This window comes from Bactrocera oleae, chromosome X (assembly GCF_042242935.1).
Source record: "Bactrocera oleae isolate idBacOlea1 chromosome X, idBacOlea1, whole genome shotgun sequence".
Classification (NCBI taxonomy): Eukaryota; Metazoa; Arthropoda; class Insecta; order Diptera; family Tephritidae; genus Bactrocera; species Bactrocera oleae.
This window is the reverse complement of record NC_091541.1, coordinates 33,736,797-33,757,330: the sequence shown is the minus strand read 5'-3', so window position 1 is coordinate 33,757,330 and position 20,534 is coordinate 33,736,797. Positions and strand designations below refer to the sequence as shown.

The 20,534-nt window shown below is 48.2% G+C and overlaps 1 protein-coding gene across 9 annotated transcripts in view; it reads left to right on the top strand.

Annotated features, from left to right (window-relative positions):
* The first annotated feature begins 324 nt into the window (after positions 1-324).
* Positions 325-20,534, top strand: part of LOC106621199 (uncharacterized) — a 35,461-nt gene continuing 15,251 nt past the window's right edge. For 2 of the 9 annotated variants that reach the window (XM_036376740.2, XM_036376741.2), the window contains exons 1-2: positions 332-555; positions 867-1,142. The gene's annotated coding sequence lies outside the window, so the exon portion shown is untranslated. Of the gene's footprint in view, positions 556-848; positions 1,143-20,534 lie in introns of those variants that run through there. The other 7 variants (XM_036376736.2, XM_036376745.2, XM_036376743.2 and 4 more) reach the window with 5 other exon arrangements.

The following is a 20,534-nucleotide window of genomic DNA, read 5'->3' as shown; positions in this document are numbered from 1 at the left end:
TGGATTTGAATTAAAGTTAAATATTAAATCAAACTTAGTATTGCAGCATTTAATACACAACATAAGAGTAGAAACAAGTTGAAGTGGTAGAGAACCCCCGCTATCCGTGCATTCCCACCGATTTCGGTAGATGCTATTCAAAATCCTAGCTAATTTTGTGACTGTCACATACTGAGTTGAAAATTTGTCTCAAGATACAAATATTGTATTTAATTTAAAATTAATTCAAAATCAGAGAATTGTGACTGTCGTAACGTACTGAATTTCGATATTAGTTTTTATTGAGTGGAAATACAACCATGTATCGAATGGAACATTTTGGCAATTGGAAATGGGTTAAACTTCCTCTACTTGGAAACCACGAATTTAGTGCAAATGGGAAAATAAAAAGTGCGTGGTGTTGAGTTTTGTGCGGGAACACGCCTTTAGTATCGTTAAATTTTTCAGCATTAATGAAGTAATACATTGAATATTCAGAAGTAAAACGTTGACAAATGCGAATCTGAAATTTAGCAAACATATTTGAAATCGGTAATTATAATTTGATGGAAATGCGTAAGTGTGTGATATTGCTCTCTACATATGGACGCGTTTGTGGCTTTGGTTTATGTATAGATGCAATAATCTATATTTATAATATATACATATAATCCATGTATGCATGACCAGAGTTAGTACATATGCGAAAGTCTTCGGTGGGGTGTATATTTCTTTTGTGTTTTCATATTCGTGAATTGTGTTTTCTCAAAATGCAATCGTATATATATATATATAATCGGTTGAATACAACTTAAAAGTATATTATGTGCATTTTTAGTATATATACTTTTTGAAAACTTTTGTTAAAGAAAATGAATATTTCCTAGGTATGTATTGTTGTTGTCAATTAAAGAAATCGAACGGAATATTGTATACAGTCGTTGAAAGGGTAGCCATTTTGTAAAGTGTTCAGTTCCATTGCATTTCGATAGAAACGACATAAATGCAATAGATACAAGTGAAGTGCGCACAGAGAAATGTGGGAAAGAAACTAAAAGTCAATAGATGTGTTATGTATTATACACGTGTGTGAGCGTAAATTAAAGCAATATGTATAAATAAAATATGGATCTGTAACATTTGGCAGATAAATCATATAATTAGTAAGTTTTAAAGTGTATTATGTTTAAACAAAGTTTTCTTCTTAAGTTGTTTGCTCTTACACATACATTTTCATATCTGTTTTAGTCTGATTTTGCATACATACACTCTGCAAAAGTCTGCGTACATGCTTATATCTTATTTTCTTTTGTTAAAAAATAAGTTTTATATACTCCATTTTAGAGCATAGTCATATTAAGTGTTTTATTACTGTTGTATAATCCCATAACATTTAAAGCAAGGAAAATCTGACACCATAGTTCAATAAACAAATTTACAAAAATGGTAATTTGGCAGCGCAGAAAAAGTCTACGAACAAGTAGTAAAATGGAAATTCCCTTCGTAAAAACCAAATGTAAAAATGTCAGAGAGTCGTAGTTTTACATGTTTTTATAACAGTAGCAATTTTAAAAGATTTTTGGCCATCCCACAATTTCAGGGTTAACCCTTATGTTAGTAACCAACTTTACCGACGTCTTTTAGCAACCGGTCTGGGGAAAACTTTAGTTTAGCATTCCACGGAAACTTATAGTTTTCGAGATATTTGCATTTTAAGTTGAAAATTTCACAAATTTTATTTTACAATTTCTCGATTTATGGTTAACTTTTCTTTTATATTATGCACTTTTTATACACTAACAATTCACTACAATATTTCTATGTATTTATTTGGGAAAACTTTAGTTTAGCATCCCACGATTTCGGGGTTAAGAGGGGTATGGTTGGATAGAGGAGATTCTCCAGATCACGAATATATATAATTATTGCCGCCGGAAACTTATAGTTTTCGAGATATTTGCATTTTAAGTTCACAAATTTTATTTTACCATTTCTCGATTTATGGTTAACGTTTCTTTTATATTATGCACTTATTATACACTAACACTTCACTACAATGTTTCTACATGTTTATTTTATATTAAATATTAAAATATTTGCTATAAGCATTTTATTTTTACACAATTTTCGTAATATGAACAATAACAAATGGGTTCCATGTTGTCAGATAATTAAAGCAATATGTATAAATAAAATATGGATGCCAAAATAGCTTTATTTCTATATTTAAACCATTCTTCAATTTAATTAATTTTGACAATAACAAAAGGGGTGTAAAAGTCAAAAAACTAGTGTTGCCATACTAATATATTTTACAAAAGAAGAAAATTAAAATAAAAAGAGAGATTATAGTTTAGATACCGGAACCAACGCAAAAAGAAGTTTTGCGCGAAAAAACTTTGGTACACCCCAGTCTTGGTTCGACCAAGCACTATATAATGTAAAATAAATGTGTACAAACGAATTAGTGAAGTGTTAGTGGATAGAAAAGTGAAAAATATAAGTGTATAATTCATTTGAAATCGAAAAAATGCGTACTTTAAATAGTTGAAATTTTCAACTTAAAGCGTAAATATCTCGAAAACTATAAGTTTCCCACGGCTATATCTATATATTCGTGATCTGGAGGATCTCTTCTATCCACTCATACCTATTTTATCCCAGAAAGCATGGGACGGTATACTTAAGCCGACCCTACCACTAGATACAATTCCCAGAACAGCCGGTTCTACGTTACCGGAATTGACCCGGATTTTATTCGGCCAAGGGCTGTTATTTCGGCGATCTAACCCTGTTTGGATCGGTGAGTTTTAGTTTAAGTTTGTCGTCCTTAGAGCAACGCTTAGCAGGAGGGTTGCTCCGTATCCTCCTGACCCGTGCTGGCATCGAGTCCAACCCGAGCCCTGATGAATTCTTCTGCTGCATCTTCGCTAAAAGGCTCCATCTACACTCCACCTCTGTTAGGTGCAACACATGCAATGGATGGCGCCATGTTGTGGTTGTAATGGTTACCTAGTCCCCGTTTGGGTGATAAGTTCCAGATTCGTTGTCGTCGAGGTCATCTAACGGGAGGCCCAGGAAACGAGCTGTTTCGACGGGTTCGGACCATAGGGAGAAGGGTGTTAGATGGGTAGGGTTTGTTGGGCATGCAAAGAGGTGGTTAGTGTCATGCGGAGACTCATTGCACGCAGGACATGTGTTTAGTATGTCGGGGTCAATTCTGGATAAGTAGGAGTTTAACCTGCTACAGTATCCGGAACGAAGTTGCGCGAGGGTCACTCTGGTTTCGCGAGGCAACTCGAGCTCTATGTCTGCTATGGGTGGTGGTTTGACTCCTATTACGCCATTCACTGAGGGGGAGTCTGTGAAGGTGTTGATGGCTCCACTGTGAATGGCGGTCAGTGCCTGTCTGAAGTTCGTTGCGTCCGAAGTCCGGTCGGCGTACTGTCTAATGTCGTCGACGTAGTCACGGAAAGACCTCTTGATGTTCCTAGGAGGCGGCTCCGCTACAGTCAGGCGACTACAGGAGTGGTTTCTACGAAAACACCCCAGTAGAAACTGCTTGGAGAGGAGTTCGTTGTGTTCCTTAACCGGAAGCTTACGGGCCTCACTATGTAGGTGTTCGATTGGAGACATCAAGAGGCATCCCGTGATAGTTCGGAGTGCAGTGTTCTGACAGGTCTGTAGCTTCTTCTTCTACGTGTCACTACATCCAGGCGACCATATTGGGGCTGCGTAATTTAGGACCGGCCGGCCTATTGCCTTGTTTGCTGCCAACAACGTTTCTTTGTCTTTTCCCCAAGAGCTGCCGGCAAGCGGCAGTTATCGCGGTCGTGTGAGGAGTGAAAGAGCACAGACTGTCCAAAGCAACGCCTAAAATTTTAGGATTATTTACTGTCGGAATTTTTGTGCCATCGACTGAAATATTCAGGTCCAGTCTATACTCCTTCGTCCAATTTGTGAAGATGGTCGCTGTGGATTTAGTGGGAGAGAGTGTTAGGCTCCTTGCAGAGAATAAGCGAGAAATATCGGAGAGGTAGCTGTTTACTTTTGAACACATGCCATCGATTCCATTTCCCGACGTCAATATCGTACAGTCATCAGCGTACGAGGTCACTGAAATTCCCGCTGGTGGCTGGGGGAGTTTCGAAATATAAAAATTAAATAGTAGTGGGGAGAGGACACCGCCCTGCGGAACCCCCTGTATAATTTTCCTAAGTTTGGAATTTTGACCTCGAAACAGTACGGATGAATGCCGACCGCTCAGGTGGTTCATAGTCCATCGCTTCACCCCTGGAGGGAGCGTTGATTTTTCTAGGTCCTCAAGTAGCGTTGCGTGATTGACTGTGTCAAAAGCTTTTGACAAGTCCAACGCTACGAGGATCGTCCTCTCGCAGGGTGGCTTCTGGTTCAGGCCATGAACTATCTGGGCGTTTATGACGCTAAGTGCTGTGGTGGTACTGTGCAATTTACGGAAGCCATGCTGATGATCTGCTAGGCTCAGGTGGTGAGTGAATGACGGGAGTAACAAGGCCTCAAGTGTCTTCACTACTGGAGAAAGGAGAGTTATCGGGCGATAAGACTCCCCTTTGTTGGCGGGTTTCCCAGGTTTCAGTAGTGGGACCACTCTTCCGACTTTCCACACATCGGGTATTTGAAGAGTGGATATCGACAGGTTGAGGACCTTGGTGAGATAATTTACTCCCGTTGGGCCTTGGTGTTTTAGCATCAGGATGCTTATTCCGTCAGGGCCAATGGATTTAGACGATTTCGCATTTTTGATGACACTCTGAACCTCCCCATCGGTGAAAGTAAGTGGTGCGCAGTCTTTTGTCATTTTGCGCAGCCGTCGGGTAACACGTTGTTTGGCCTTGTCAGGCATGGCGTAAGGTGTCGCGCTCGTTTGCTAATACAGCTGCTTCGGCTGGGAAATTAGGGCGGAGTTCCGCGATTCTTCCAGCCGGTATGAAGCGAGCAGTAGCAGCAGCGATCACCGTGCGAAATTGACGCTCGCCAACGATGACGTCCGTAGGAATGGATAATGCGTTGAAGGTGCTCTCAGTAAATTCTGTGAAGCCGACCCAGTTAGCTTTGTTAAAGTTAACATAAGTGCGGTTGTCCACAGAAATAAAGTCAGGAGGTTTCTCGATCGAGATAATTATGGGCAGATGGTCTGATGCGAGAGTTAGCATATGTCGCCAGGTTATACTATTTATCAGACCACCGCTAGCGATGGTAATATCTGGCGAGCTATTACAGGTGTCCATAATTCTGGTGGGGGCTTCGTCACATATTGTGCAGAATGTCGAATCGTCTATCTGTTCGGCCAGCTCCATCCCCTTACGATCATTTGACAGGCAGGAATGCCAAAGATCGTGATGCGCGTTAAAGTCGCCTAGCACCAAACGGTTTTCACCACGAAGTAGCGCATCTATGTTTGGGTGATATCCTGTTGGGCAACATGTAACTGGGGGGATGTATATATTAAATATTTCGAGCTCGACATCGCCTGACCGGACAGCTATATTCTGACATTCTAGGGTAGTGTCCCTACGGTCGATGTCAACATCGATAAGACGATACTGCACGGTGTTGTGCAATATGAAGGCTAGGCCTCCACCATTATCTCGCTCGCGATCCTTACGTAAAACGTTGAAACCTGCACAACTCAGAAGATCTGTGCGGCTGTTTAACTTGGTTTCTTGGACCTATCGTTACGCGCTCCCGGCTCATGAATGCAACTATCTCCTCGATCTTACTCTGGAGTCCGTTGCAGTTGAATTGTAAGAGTCGCGTTTGTCGCGGGTGTCCAGTCATGATCCTAGGGTTGAGTGGGGTGCGTGTAGGTGGTGGTTGTTGCAGCTGTACTATCCGCATTCGCGGTTGTCGCACTGTGGTGTTGATTGGCGACGCTACTGTATGTGATTGCGGGGGCAGACTCCTACAGCATAGGGCAACGTACGACGCACTCCACTCTCGTGTGGTGCGCAGACCAGAACACGACAGAAAGTGACACCAGCCAGTGCAAGAATTGCACTTGACTGATGTGACATTCCGGCGTATTGTGGTCTGACACATGGAACAGACTGTGCGAGGAACCAGGAGTTGCTGGGTGGTTCTCGCATGAGGATTGGAGCTGGATGAAGGTTGGGGGGGGGAGGTTGGTCAGACTGGGAGTCATGCTGTCTGTGTGAGCTCCTGAGGGCCGTGGAGGTCCTATCTTGGCCACTCGACTGGAGTGGCAGAGCAGTGCGCGTACATGCTGCAGGTTGCACAGCCGTTGAGGCATATGTCGCATTATTGCGTTGACAGCATGGGGCCACGTAACTTGTGGTCCACTCCCTATGTGTCTTAAGGTCTGAACAGGTCTTAAGATGGCTCCATCCATTGCATGTATTGCACCTAACCGAGGTGGAGTTTGGATGGAGCCTTTTAGCGCAAACGCAGCAGTAAAATTCCTCGGGGCCCGGGTTGGACTCGATGCCAGCACGGGTCAGGAGGATACGGAGCAACCCTGCTGCTAGGCGTTGCTCCAATGACGACAAACTTAATCTAAAACTCACCGATCCAAACAGGGTTAGATCGCCGAAATAACAGCCCTTGGCCGGATAAAATCCGGGTCAATTCCGGTACCGCAGAACCGGCTGTTGTGGGAATAGGCAATTTAGTTGACCTACCTGCTCTGTAAGCATGCTGCTGACTCGAATGCATGGGTGGAACTTTTAGCGCCTTCGACCTTATTTCATGGTCTATAATCTTCCCCATGCTTTTTTGTAGGAAGGCCTGGAATTGATTGGCCTAAAGGATTTTTTGCCATGAACAGTTCTTCTCTCCTACTTTAGGTTCGCTGTCGGCCATGGTTCAGAGATATACGCCATAGCTGCCTGTTGCAGGAGTACTGGAAAGATTTCGTCCGCCCCCGATGACTTACATATATTTCGAGAAGGAAGCCAGAGCTCTCTTAATTGCGTCTGCTTTAAATAATTGTCTTGCGACTTCCCATTTCGAGCGATCTGCCTTGTCTGCGACCACGGGTGGAATTTGGTCGTCCCGAAATGCCTACGGGAAATGCACAAGCAGTAGTGCCGTAGCTTTTTCTTTTGCGCTGGCAGTATAAGTCCCATCAGATCTCTTGATAGCTAGTACCGTGTCAGTCTTACCTTTACCCAGAGCCCTGTGCAGTCTGGGTGCCTCAGGCGTTTAGGAGATGTTTTCACAGAACTTCATAAAACTGTGTTGTTTCGCAATCCCAATGTCTTCATCATGTCAGATCTCAGCACGCTTGGTGTTGTTAAATAACCTATGTACTGTTTTCCTCAGCTCTGAGCATACTGGATCACCAAGGACAGCTAGGATTTTTGGTGGTCGCCTTTAGAGGACAGCCGCATTGATACGCAGCCATGATGAACTGGTTTAATACCGACAGTCGACTCTCCAGTCCGTAAGTCATAGCATCGCTGCCTAGCTGCCCAATTTTTTTATGTTTAGCCCCAGCGTATCCCGAAAGATATTCCAGTCTATGTTACTTGGAATACGTTTGGGGAGCTCTACCTTTAGTGCGAATTTTATGATTCTGTGATCTGACATGAAGGGTTCTGATGACACCCTCCACTGTGAGACTTGTGCAATTATACGCTCGTTACTCAAGTTGATGTCAAGGACCTCCCTTCTATTACTCGTAACGAAGGTGGATTCACAACCCACCTTTTCTATTCTTAGGTTGCTACTAATAATAAATTAAAGGAGAAACTCACCCCTAGTGTTGCAGTCCGCGCTACCGAATAAGAGGGAGCTTGTTCTTCCTGCAAGACTCCACTAGGCTTTGTACGGCATCTGGGGGTGCTATGGCTGTCTCCCCTGGGAAATAGGCCGCTGCAAAGACGAAGTCCGAACCTTCCTTGTCCTTCACCTGCACCAGATCCTGTGTTAGGAACTCTGAAATACAGAAGAAATCAATATCGATCCTGACTAACTTAACAAGGACAGATTACCTTGCTTGCTCTTGTATTGAGGCCCCTGACCTCTCCTCTGTAGACACGGCTCCTGAATTAATAAAATACCCAAGTTATCGGAGAGGAACCTACTCGCGATCATCGCTATCCTCGTCCTTGTCCTGCCCCATCAGCCCTTCTAGGAGCTCCTGTGCGGAGGGTTGTTGTTGTTGTTGTTGTTGTAGCGGCAGAATTCTGCCGAGTTGACAGTCCTTGGCCGGAATAAATCCGGGTCCGTTCCGGTTACGTAGACCCGACTGTCGCGCATGAGACCGGGCGTCTCCATCCGTCTAGCTTCGGAGCGATCTCCGCAAGCCAGGTGGCCGTCTTTTCGTCCTTACAGTCGACTAGCAGTATTCCAGATCTGAAGTATACACCATGGAATGAGCCGGTGTACCCACGCCCATTGTATACCTCATCCATGATGATGTCTTGCAGCGCTGTCAGTTTCTCCGACCCTAAGACCTCCGCCGGATAATTGCGGGGCAGCACCGTTATCCGGATGCCTTTAAGGGCTTCCGAATATTGGCGCTGACCACCCAACACCCGGGTTGGGACTTGAAGCGGAGCGTTGTTCTCCGATCGCCGGTGGCTTATTTCCCTTTTGCCTCTTTGAACTTGGGGGTTTTTGGGGCGTTATCTCTCCGCTCTTTCGTTTCGCGTTTTGTCCTGTTACGTTCAGTGGTACCGTCCTTTCGCTACCTCGTTTCCCAGGCGGGGTTGCGTTGACTCGGCTGCGCCTCTGATTATCGCTTCCAGCGACGGATGCGGCATTCGCTCCTCCGTGTCCCTTTGCAGCTGGAGATGGTTAGCTGCCCCTGCTCCTACTTGAGGAGACCTTTCATGCTTCCTCCGATGATTCACCGACCTGTAAGTGCCTGAGGTACCATTTCAGAGTGGCACCGCTCATGCCTCTCCTGCGTGGATCGTCTGGGCTACCCGGGCATCCCGCTGCTGGTTCTGGGGGCATTCGTAAGGCAATGATACAATCTCTGAGGAAATTGTTCAGATCGGATCATTATAGAATATAGCTGCCACACAAACTGAACGATCGATACCAAGTGCTTGTATGGAAAAATTTTTAATTTTACGAGACATCTTCACAAAATTTGACTATTACAATTATTGCATACGCTACAATATCTGAAGAAATTTTCTAAGTTGGACTACTATGTCATATAGCTGTCATACAAACTGAATGATCATAATCAATTTCATGTATGGAAACCAGCTTCGGTGCAATCGAAGTTAACGTTTTTCTCGTTTTGATTGGACAAGATATCTGCACGATTATTGTCCAAAGCAATCCTACAATCTATGAACTAGAATGAATAGAATAGATTAATTTTGAGGTATGCACCGCGACCTAAGGTCTATTGTGCCCTCCCCTAAGTCATAACGACTCATCACGCCCCAGCATGTTGATAAACTCCAATATTCTGCTGGGTGCTAGTGAAGCGATACAATCCCTGTTTGGAAACATGGATCCCAGGGCCTTGATTCTGCGTCTACAGACTGCTGTGCAGTTCATAAGCAGATGTTTTGGGGTTTCCGGCTTCATGTCGCCGGGTTTGCAGAAGAGGCTAAGCCCATGTTGAAGAGATGCTTCTTAAGCCTGCAATGGCCGGTGTAGAATGCGACAAGCAGCCGGAATTTGTTCCTCGGGAGATTAATTACGGGTTTAAACCGTTGGAGGTCGTAACCCCCCATTAGCAACCTGGCATGGTGCATGCCTTGAATTTTTTGCCAATGTGTCTCCCTGCCTGCTCTTTCCTCCCTACGGAGCAGCTCTTTAATGGTATGTGGACCAACCGCTATGAATGGTTCCGGTCTTACCATTTTTGTAGAGGCTACAGAGCGGGCCACCTCGTCAGCCAGTTCGTTCCCGGCTATACCCCTGTGGCCGGGCACCCAAATATGGTGGACTCGGTTGTGTTCTGATAGACTGTTCAGCCCTTCTATACACACCTGCACTAGAAGTGATCTGACCTCATAGGCAGAGATCGCTTTTAGTGCCGCCTGACCATCACTGAGTATAGCAATACTTCTATTGCGATAGTTGCGTTGGAGGTTTATCTCTCCACACCGACTTTTAGCATAGACCTCGGCTTGGAAGATGCTCGGAAAACTTTCCATGGGAATGGAGAGTTTGGTGCTTGGCCCAGCGACCCCTGCACCAACCCTTTCCGCCGTTTTCGACCCGTCGGTGTATCACTTGATAGTGCTTTCCCTTAGCAGCAGGTCCAGTGATGAATCATTCCATTCCGCCTTGCTGCCAAGGGTAAATTTGAACTTCTTAGTGAATCTTACTATTTTGGTAATGCTATCCCTTGGGAGCAGGGCCAGTGGCATTTCCTCACTTAGCGTCTTCATCTGCTGGGATGAGATTACCTTCCCTTTGTCAACTCCCTATGCTGTCATTCGGAGTAGTCTGTTTGGCTGTCTGTTTGATTACCATATGTAGCGGTGTCAGTCCCCAAGCGCAGATGCAGGCAAGTCTTTACAGCTTCGACAGTTTAGGTCCTACCGAAGTCTGCGATGCTTTAGAAACCCAGGATACCGCTCCATACATGATAATCGGTCTTACGATCATGGTATACATCCATCTGATAGTCCTTGGGGAGCACTCCCAGGATTTCCCAGCAAGTCGGTTGCACACCATGAGTGCTTTCGTAGCCTTGGTTAGGGTCAGGTCCACGTGCTGCTTCCATCTTAGAGTGGAATCCAGCGTGAGGCCCAGGTACTTGACCGTGCTGGCCATCTCCACCCCTCTACCCTCAAGGGATAGACTTCTGAGGCCTGGCAGAGACCTCCGTCTAGTGAAGGGAATGATTGTAGTTTTAGAGGGGTTGATGTTCAAGCCAACCCCACTACACCATCCCTTTGCCAGCCCCAGTCCCCTCTGTACGATATCGCAGAGTGTGTATACGAATTTACCCCTAGATTAGATTAGATTAGATTAGTTTCGAGGTATGCACCGCGACCTATGGTCTATTGTGCCCTCCCCTAAGTCATATCGTATCATCTAGGCCCAGCATGTTGATAAATTCCAAAATTCTGCTGGGTGCTAGTGAGGCGATACGATCCCTGTGTGAAAACATGGATCTCAGGGCCTTGATTCTGCGTCTGCAGACTGCAGTGCAGTTTATCAGCAGATGCTCAGGGGTTTCTGGCTCTATGTCGCAGAACCGGCAGTTTGCAGAAGAGGCTATGCCCATGTTAAAGAGGTGCTTCTTGAGCCTGCAATGGCCTGTGTAGAACGCTGCCAGTAGCCGGAATTTGTTTCTGGGGAGATTAATTATGGCTTTAAACCGCTTGAGGTCGTAACCCCCCAATAGCAGTCTGGCATGGTGCATGCCCTGAAGTTGTTGCCAATGTATCTCCCTGCTTGCTCTTTCCTTCGGAGGAGCTCTTTGATGGTATGTGGACCAACCGCTGTGTATGGTTCCGGCCCTACCATTTTTGTAGAGGCTGCAGAGCGGGCTAACTCGTCAGCTAGTTCGTTCCCAGCTATACCCCTATGGCCAGGCACCCAAATAAGGTGTACTCGGTTTTGCTTAGATAGGCTGTTCAGCCGTTCTATACACTCCATCACTAGGAGAGATCTGACCTCATAGGCTGAGATCGCTCTTAGTGCCGCCTGACTATCGCTGAGTATAGCGATACTCTTATTGCGATAGTTGCGTTGGAGGTTTATCCCTACACGCCGACTTATAGCATAGACCTCGGCTTGGAAAATGCTAGGGAAATTTCCCATGGGAATGGAGAGTTTGGTGCTTGGCCCAGCGACCCCTGCACCAATCCCCTCCTCCGTTTTCGACCCGTCGGTGTACCACTTGATGGTGCTACCCCTTAGCAGCCGGTCCAGTGAAGAGTCATTCCACTCAGATTTGCTGCCAAGGGTTACTTGAAACTTTCTGCTGAAGTTTACTACTTTGGTAATGCTATCCCTTGGGAGAAGCGCTAGTGGTATTTCCTCACTTAGTTCTTTCATCTGTTGGGATGAGATTACCTTCCCTTTGCCAGCTCCCTCTGCTGTCATTTGGAGCAGAGTTCGTCTGGCAGTCTGTTTGATTACAAGGTGTAGCGGTGAAAGTTCTAGCATGACTTCCAGTGCTGCGGTCGGACACGTTCGCATTGCTCCCGACGCGCAGATGCAGGCAAGTCTGTGCAGCTTCGACAGTTTAAGTCCTACCGAAGTGTGCGATGCTTTCGAAATCCACGATACCGCTCCATACGTGATAATCGGTCTCACGATCATGGTGTACATCCACCGGATAGTCCTTGGGGAGTACCCCCAGGATTTTCCAGCAAGTCGGTTGCACACCATGAGTGCCTTAGTAGCTTTGGTTAAGGTCTGGTTCACATGCTGATTCCATCGTAGTGTGGAATCCAGCGTGAGGCCCAGGTACTTGACCATGCTGGCCATCTCAACCACTCTGCCGTCCAGGAATATACTCCTGAGGCCCGGCAGTGACCTCCGTCTGGTGAAGGGAATGATTGTAGTTTTAGCGGGGTTGATGCTTAAGCCAACCCCACTACACCATCCCTTTGCCAGTCCCAATCCCCTCTGAACGATATCGCAGAGTGTGTCTTCAAATTTTCCCCTAGCTAAGATAACAATGTCATCCACATATCCCTGACAGCGGATTCCATTGCTAGTCAGCCGCTCAAGGAGATCGTCCACAACTAGGCTCCAAAGTAGGGGCAGCCTCTTGTTGTTCCCAGACGAAGTTTAGTTTCTCCTACTGCGGTTTCCGCCACCCTAGTGCGCAGTACGGCTGTAATCCATCTGCGCACTGGTGCTGCCACGCTCCTTTTCTCCAGTGCTCTTGACACGCTCTCGTGAGACGTGTTGTCAAAGGCACCTTCTATGTCGAGGAAGGCGCATAACACTACCCCGCCCCCATCTAACGAATTCTGGATCACTGAGGTTAGCTGGTACAGAGCAGTGTTTGTTGACCTGCCTGCTCTGTAAGCATGTTGCTTCTCATGAAGCGGTGAAGCCTTCGGCACCTTCGATCGTAGTTCGTGGTCTATGATCTTTTCCATACTTTTGAGTAGGAAGGAAGTAAGACTGATTGGCCTGAACGATTTCGCCAATGAGTAGTCTTTCCTCCTTACTTTGGGTATGAAGATCACCTTTGCGGTGCGCCATGGTTCTGGGATATACGCCAGCGCTAGGCTATCCCTCATCAGCCGAACAAGGTGGGGCAGTAGCACCTGCTCCCCCTGTTGCAGAAAAGCTGGAAGGATACCATCCGCACCCGGTGACTTATATTTTTCAAAGGAGGCCAGCGCCCACTTGATGGAGTCTGCAGTGAAGAGCTGTTTTGCGACTGTCCAGTCCAAGCGTGACGGCCTTCGTTCGACCATAGGTCGAATCTGGTCTTCTTGAATCGTCTCCGGGAAATGCGCTAGCAGAAGAGCCGTAGCTCTGTCTTCTGCGCTGGACGTATAGGTCCCATCAGATCGTTTAATCGCTAGTGCTGTGTCCGTCTTGCCTCTAGCCAGAGCCTTATGCAGTCAAGCTGCCTCTGGGGTTGAGGAGACGCTCTCACAGAACTTCCTAAAGCTTTTCCGTTTCGCGGTCCTATTCTCCTTATTATAAGCAGTTAGGTTGCATCTGTAATCCTCCCAGTTTCCGGTGCGCCTTATTGAATAGCTTGCGCACCGTTTTTCTTAGTACTGAGAGTTTACTAGACCACCAGGAGCATTTACCGCCCTTGGCGGTTGTCTTTAGGGGGCAGCTGCTATGATAAGCTTCTATAATGGATTGGTTTAGGGCAGACAGTCTGCTCCCCAATCCAGAAGCCGTTGCGCTTCTATCCAGCTGCTCCCTACTGTTAATTCTTGTTGCAAGCGGTTCCCTAAAAACGGCCCAGTCCGTGTTCCCAGGGATACGTTTGGGAGGGAGTTGCTTGACCCCCATCCCCAGCACGAATCTTATGATACGGTGATCCGACATGGAGGGTTCCGATGATACCCTCCATTGTGAGATCAGCCCTACCTCAGACTCGTTACTGAGCGTGATGTCAAGCACATCCCTTCTGACACTAGTTACAAAGGTGGGTTCGCACCCCACGTTTGCTATACTTAAATTCTTACTGACTATTAACTCGATAAGAGACTCACCCCGTGTGTTGCAGGGTTCCGATGATCTGCTGCCCCATTCGGTGTGGTGGGCCTTCGCGTCGCAGCCCATGATGAGGGGCAGCTTATTCCTCCTGCAATACTCCACCAGGTTGCCGACTGCCTCTGCACGGGCACAGTCCGTGTTCCTAGGGATACGCTTGTTAGGAAGTTGTTTGACCACAATCCCCAGTGTGAATGTTATGATTCGGTTATCTGACATGGAGGGTTCCGATGACACTCTCCATTGTGAGATCAGCCCTTCCATAGACTCGTTACTTAGAGTGATGTCCAGCACCTCCCTTCTAACACTAGGTGGGTTCGCACCCCACGTTTGCAATACTTAAACAATTACTAGCTATGAACTCAATGAGAGACTCACCCCGTGTGTTGCAATCCGTGCTGCCCCATTCGATGTGGTGGGCGTTAGCGTCACATCCCAGGAAGAGGGCAGCTTATTCCTTTTGCAATACTCCACCACTACAGGATCGGCTCCATGAGGAACTGGTCCTCATTCTCACCGTCCTCTGCGATGCCCCTCGCCAGGTCCGTGAGCCCCTCCAGAAGCTCCTGAGTGGGGGGTAGCCATTCCAGTCTGGGAGCGGTCTCCCTTAGCCCAACAGCCGACCTCTCATCCTTGCAGTCAACCTGCAGCATGCCTCCTTTGAAATAAACCCCATGGAAGGAGGTTCTGCATCCAGACCCTCTGACCACCTCCTCCATGAGTAGGTCTTGAAGCATGGTGAGCTCCTCCGACCATAGCGGCTCCGCCGGGTAGTTCAGCGGCAACACAGCCATACGAATGCCTTTGAGGGCATTCGCATATGTGCGCTGTTCCTCCACAGCCCGGGGGGGTTTGGGGCGGAGTGGTGGCCACCGGTCGCCTGTGCGATGTTACCTGGGAGCTGCCTTTTCGCAACCTCGCCCTGCGGGCTGAGTGGCCTCGATTACCATCATTTCGTTTCCTAATGGCCGCGGTATTCCCACCCTTCCGCTTTTCTGAAGCAGGGGAGGCACCGTCGCCTCTCACCCTGTTACGGGCTAGTTTTTCGGCTTCCTCCGGAGTTCTTCCCTTCTGGAGGTGCCTCAGGTACCACTTCAGGCTGGCACCGCTCATGGCTTTCCTTCTTGGATCATCCTGTCCTCCAGGACACCCACTTGGAGGTAAGGGGTAGTCTGCCTCCCCTCTTCCTTCCACGTTTGCGAGCCCCTCCGGTGGACGCTCGTTGCGTCTCCTCTGTGTCCGAGCAGTTGATCCTGCTCGAGAGAGTCTCCGTGGGTTTCGCTTTTTCAGCAGTGTTCATCTTTTTCGTACGACCCTTGGCTCCACATGGCGAGCCGCCGGGTCAGCTTTTGTAGAGGGGAACAAAGAGTCCGCCGCGCCAGAGCCCCATGACGCGGTAAGGCCACCGTTACTTCCCAATGCGGCTCGGTGTTGGGAAGGCTCCGTTAGGTGAGGTTAGAGGGTCGATCCTAAGAAGGATCACACTTGGACAGCTTGTCCGTTGTGGTACCCAAAACTCCTATGAGCCGGATCAATAGCCTCTTACATGTCGACAAAGCGCTTTGTGCCTAAGACAAACTTGTTGAGACGGCCAATATCTGTTTCGACCAAATCTTAAGGTCCGCCAAAAGTGTGATTGCCGAGATGTTTCAATCTCAACCTAGTAAAAGCCGGACAGTGGAGGAGAAAGTGTCCGGATCTTTCCATTTCACCCTCCTCCATACAGCTTTGACAACTACCATCGGGTAGTATTCTAAGCCGCACCGCATGAGTTCCCATTGGACAGTGCCCAGTGAGAACTCCTACCATGGCGACGAGGTGAACTTTGTTCAAGGTGAGAAGATCCCCCGACCATTCAGAGGTCCAGAGCCACAATGCAAGACGTTAGTGGAAAACCAACTCGACCCATTCTGATGTGAGTGGTTCAAGGGTGCCCTCCTTGGCCAGCTCATCGGCCTAGCAATTCACGGCGATTCCGCTGTGACCAGGCTCCCAAACGAACCTGATATTGAAGTAGCCTGATGCTAATTCTAGTGAGGACAGACACACCTTGACTAGCTTTGAATGCACGGTTCGCGCACTCAGGGCTTGTATTGCCGCTCTGCTGTCGGAGTGAATGCTAACCTCTCTAAACGAAGCTGCACTTCGTAACAGTACTTCTACTGCCACCTTGATCGCGGCCACTTCCGCCTGAAAAACGCTACAGTGGTCCGGTTGCCTGAAGCAAAGATTGACGGAGAGCTCTTTACAGAAAACCCCCCCGCCAACTTTCCCTCCTAGCTTCGACCCATCCGTGAAAAAGCTCACCGCGCCTCTTCTCCAGCGGCTTCTTCCCCTTTGCATCTCCCTCGTCGGGATATGAGCAGAGAAAAAGCCGCCTCGAGTGGCCGCTGTGACGCAGAGATCCAAATTTTCAGGAATGCAGCTGAAGGAGGAGAGAATTGCGGCGTGTCCTTGTTCGGACATCTTCAAAAGCCCAGCTTCCCTGAGCCTAATAGCACACATCGGAGCAATGCACCTACCGGCAATGTCCACAGGTGCTACATTTAATATAGCGTTGAGAGCTATCGTTGGCCCTAGGTATTTCACCTTATCAACAGGTTGAAGACGTGAACCCCCGAAAGAGGGGAGAGGCACATTTGGGATCTTATACCTCCTAGTAAATAAAACCATTTCGGTTTTACTTGGGTTGACGGCTAGGCCGCTTCTATTTGCCCAGTTGGATACGTTTAGGTACCCTTCGGTGAGCTCATAGACGGTATTCAGGAATTTACATTTAACCATAAGAACCACATCATCAGCATAGGCTATCACCCGACAGCGTTGCTCCTCGAGTTATACAAGTAGGTCGTTTACCACCAATATCCAGAGCAGTGGGAGAGAGAGTACTCCTCCCTGCGAAGTTCCCCTATTAACCTTTCTGGTTGACTTGGCACTACCCCACTCCGCTACGACAGATCTGTCGCAAAGAAGACTGAAAATGAGGTGTTTGAGGTTCGATTCCACCTCAAACTTTTCGAGGGCTTTAACCACTGCCTCTGGCCGAGGATAGGTTGATGGGTCTGTGACGCTCATCCAGAGGTCCAAGAAGGCTGTACAGCCCTCCTGAAGCTCCCCCAGTGGCACGTCTTCAGTAGAGCGATTCAGCGGAAAATGAGCATCTAGGAGTAGCTTCAGCGACTCCTCGCTACTCGTAGTTCACCCGCTATCTGCATTTCTTAGATACCCCACTGGAGGTAGATTTTTTGCAAAAATGCGTCTAAACCTTGAGAACTCGTGACAACCCTCTACGCTGCCGCAGAAGCCTCTCCACGAAGCCCTTTTGGCTTTCTTCAACTCGGACTTGTAAATGGCCATTCCGGCCTTGTAAAACGCCCAGTCGTCACTACAGCCATTTTACGGGCTTTATTGAAGTGTCTTCTGCTAGAAGATCTAATCTCCGTTAGCTCCGAAGTCCACCAAAGGGGTTTCCCTTTACTTTTCTGAGTTTTCAGAGGACAGGAGCTTTTAAGAGTAGTTCTACTAACAGAGCTGAAAACCTGGACGAGCTCCTCAATCGCGTCCGCAGATAGGATCGAATCCCTGTCAGGCGTGGTTGGAAAAGCTTATCGAAGCTTCCTGCAATACAGGACCCAATTGGTATAGGGTACTGCTAGCTGTCACAAAAGTAGGGCAGTTTCCCCTATATGCAGGCTCTGGTTCTACCTGTGCTGCTTGCCGCCAGGAGCTTATGGCTTTTTGTCCAAATAGTCGAGATATTCCATGGCTGCTCAGCCACCGTTCCTGAATAAGGACAACGTCGAACAGACGCTCGAGTTGAAGACGGACCCATCACCACCTGACGATCCGTCCCCCGTGCTCACCGCGTTCGAGAGGACAGGGTCGACATCCATTTTTGAGAGGGAAACTTTCCCACTTCCTTCCACCCCAGCAGGAGGCAGCAGGCCATCCGCCCTGGCTTCTGTTGGGAGCATTCTGAGGACGACCCTCTTGAAGCCATAGCTGATGGCCCCCTTTGTGACACTGAGAGGAGCGAGGGACTCCTTGTATAAGAGTATCAGCGCTTGCCGATATGGTGCCTCGGTCCTCTCCACCCTACTCACCCTCCAGTCTTGGGTGGGAAGAGATGAATTGCAGTACCGCACCATCTCTTCAATTTCGGCCGGGGTAGAAGGTTTGGCCGGAAGCCAGACCTGAGCCCGAGGCCGCATCGGGAGATCCGCTTTGGCCACCGCCTCGAGCTTTGCTCCTTTCCACACCTCCCCTACCCTGGCTACCGCCTCCTTATAAAGGAGAGCCGATCGTTCGTCGGCACACCTAATTAGTTTGTTAATGCCGAGGTTCCACCCGGCACTTTCATATCTAGGGGGTGGTCCAGGGCTTCCCCTGACCACCTTCATGAAACCAGCGGAGATAGCAGCCGCTACCCGCTTCCACTCGGCATGGGAGATGGCTCAATCTCCCCTGCTTCGGTCGTACACTCCAAGCTCCACTGAGCTTGCAAGTTTACCGATTTCGCTAAATATCGGTGCGGGTCCGACCCGAGGTTTTTTGACGAAGCAGGATTCCTCCTGCGATCTCTGCCGCTTTATCGAGGTGTGGGGCTCGCTCGGCCCCACTTTCCCGTCGCCCACGTCGCTCAGCACCCTTTTGCACCACTCAAGTGTGCTAGCATGCTGGTCAGATTTCTGATCGTTTGGTCCGTTCCCACGACAGTCGTGTCTACGTAACCGGAACGGACCCGGATTTATTCCGGCCAAGGACTGTCAACTCGGCAAAATTCTGCCGCTACAACAACAACAACATCGTTTGGTCTTGCCTGTCGAAGGGTGTCACTTTCTGTCGTGTTCCGGTCTGCGCACCACGCGAGAGTGGGGTGCGTCGTATGTTGCCCCATGCTGTAGGAGTCTGCCCCCGGAATCACATACAGTGGCGTCGCCAATCAAGACCACAGTGCGACAACCGCCCATGCGGATAGTACGGCTGCAACAACCACCACCAACACGCACCCCACTCACCCCTAGGATCACGACTGCACACCCGCGACCCTTACAATTCAACTGCAACGGACTCCAGAGTAAGATCGAGGAGATAGTTGCATTCATGAGCCGGGAGCGCGTAACGATAGCTATGGTCCAAGAAACCAAGTTAAACAGCCGCTCAGATCTTCTGAGTTGTGCAGGTTTCAACGTTTTACGTAAGGATCGCGAGCGAGATAATGGTGGAGGCCTAGCCTTCATATTGCACAACACCGTGCAATATCGTCTTATCGATGTTGACATCGACCGTAGGGACACTACCCTAGAATGTCAGGGTATAGCTGTCCGGTCAGGCGATGTCGAGCTCAAAATATTTAATATATACCCCCAGTTACATGTTGCGCAACAGGATATCACCCGAACATAGATGCGCTACTTTGTGGTGAAAACCGTTTGGTGCTAGGCGACTTTAACGCGCATCACGATCTTTCGCATTCCTGCCTGTCAAACGATCGTAGGGGGATGGAGCTGGCGGAACTGATAGACGATTCGACATTCTGCACAATATGTGACGAAGCCCCCACCAGAATTATGGACACCTGTAATAGCTCGCCAGATATTACAATCGCTAGCGGTGGTCTGATAAATAGTATAACCTGGCGACCTATGCTAACTCTCGCATCAGACCATCTGCCCATAATTATCTCGATCGAGAAACCTCCTGACTTTATTTTTGTGGACAACCGCACTTATGTTAACTTTAACAAAGCTAACTGGGTCGGCTTCACAGAATTTACTGAGAGCACCTTCAACGCATTATCCATTCCTACGGACGTCATCGTTGGCGAGCGTCAATTTCGCACGGTGATCGCTGCTGCTACTGCTCGCTTCATACCGGCTGGAAGAATCGCGGAATTCCGCCCTAATTTCCCAGCCGAAGCAGCTGTACTAGCAAACGAAGCAGCTGTACTAGCACCTTACGCCATGCCGATCCCTGTGATCCCCGAATAAGGGATCTCAATTTGGAGATTCGGCAATTGGTAAATCATCATAAGCGGACAAAATGCCGTGCGGGCCATGCCTCCTCAGATCCGAAGAAGTGCCCGAGCTATTTTAGCCGGCAGTTTACACTGCTCCCTGCGCAAAATGCCAAAAGACTGCGCACCACTTACCTTCACCGATGGGGAGGTTCAGAGTGTCATCAAAAAGGCGAAATCGTCTAAATCCATTGGCCCTGACGGAATAAGCATGCTGATGCTAAAACACCTAGGCCCAACGGGAGTAAACTATCTCACCAAGGTCCTCAACTTTTCGATATCCACTCTTCAAATACCCGATGTGTGGAAAGTCGGAAGAGTGGTCCCACTACTGAAACCTGGGAAACCCGCCAACAAAGGGGAATCTTATCGCCCGATAACTCTCCTTTCTCCAGTAGTGAAGACACTTGAG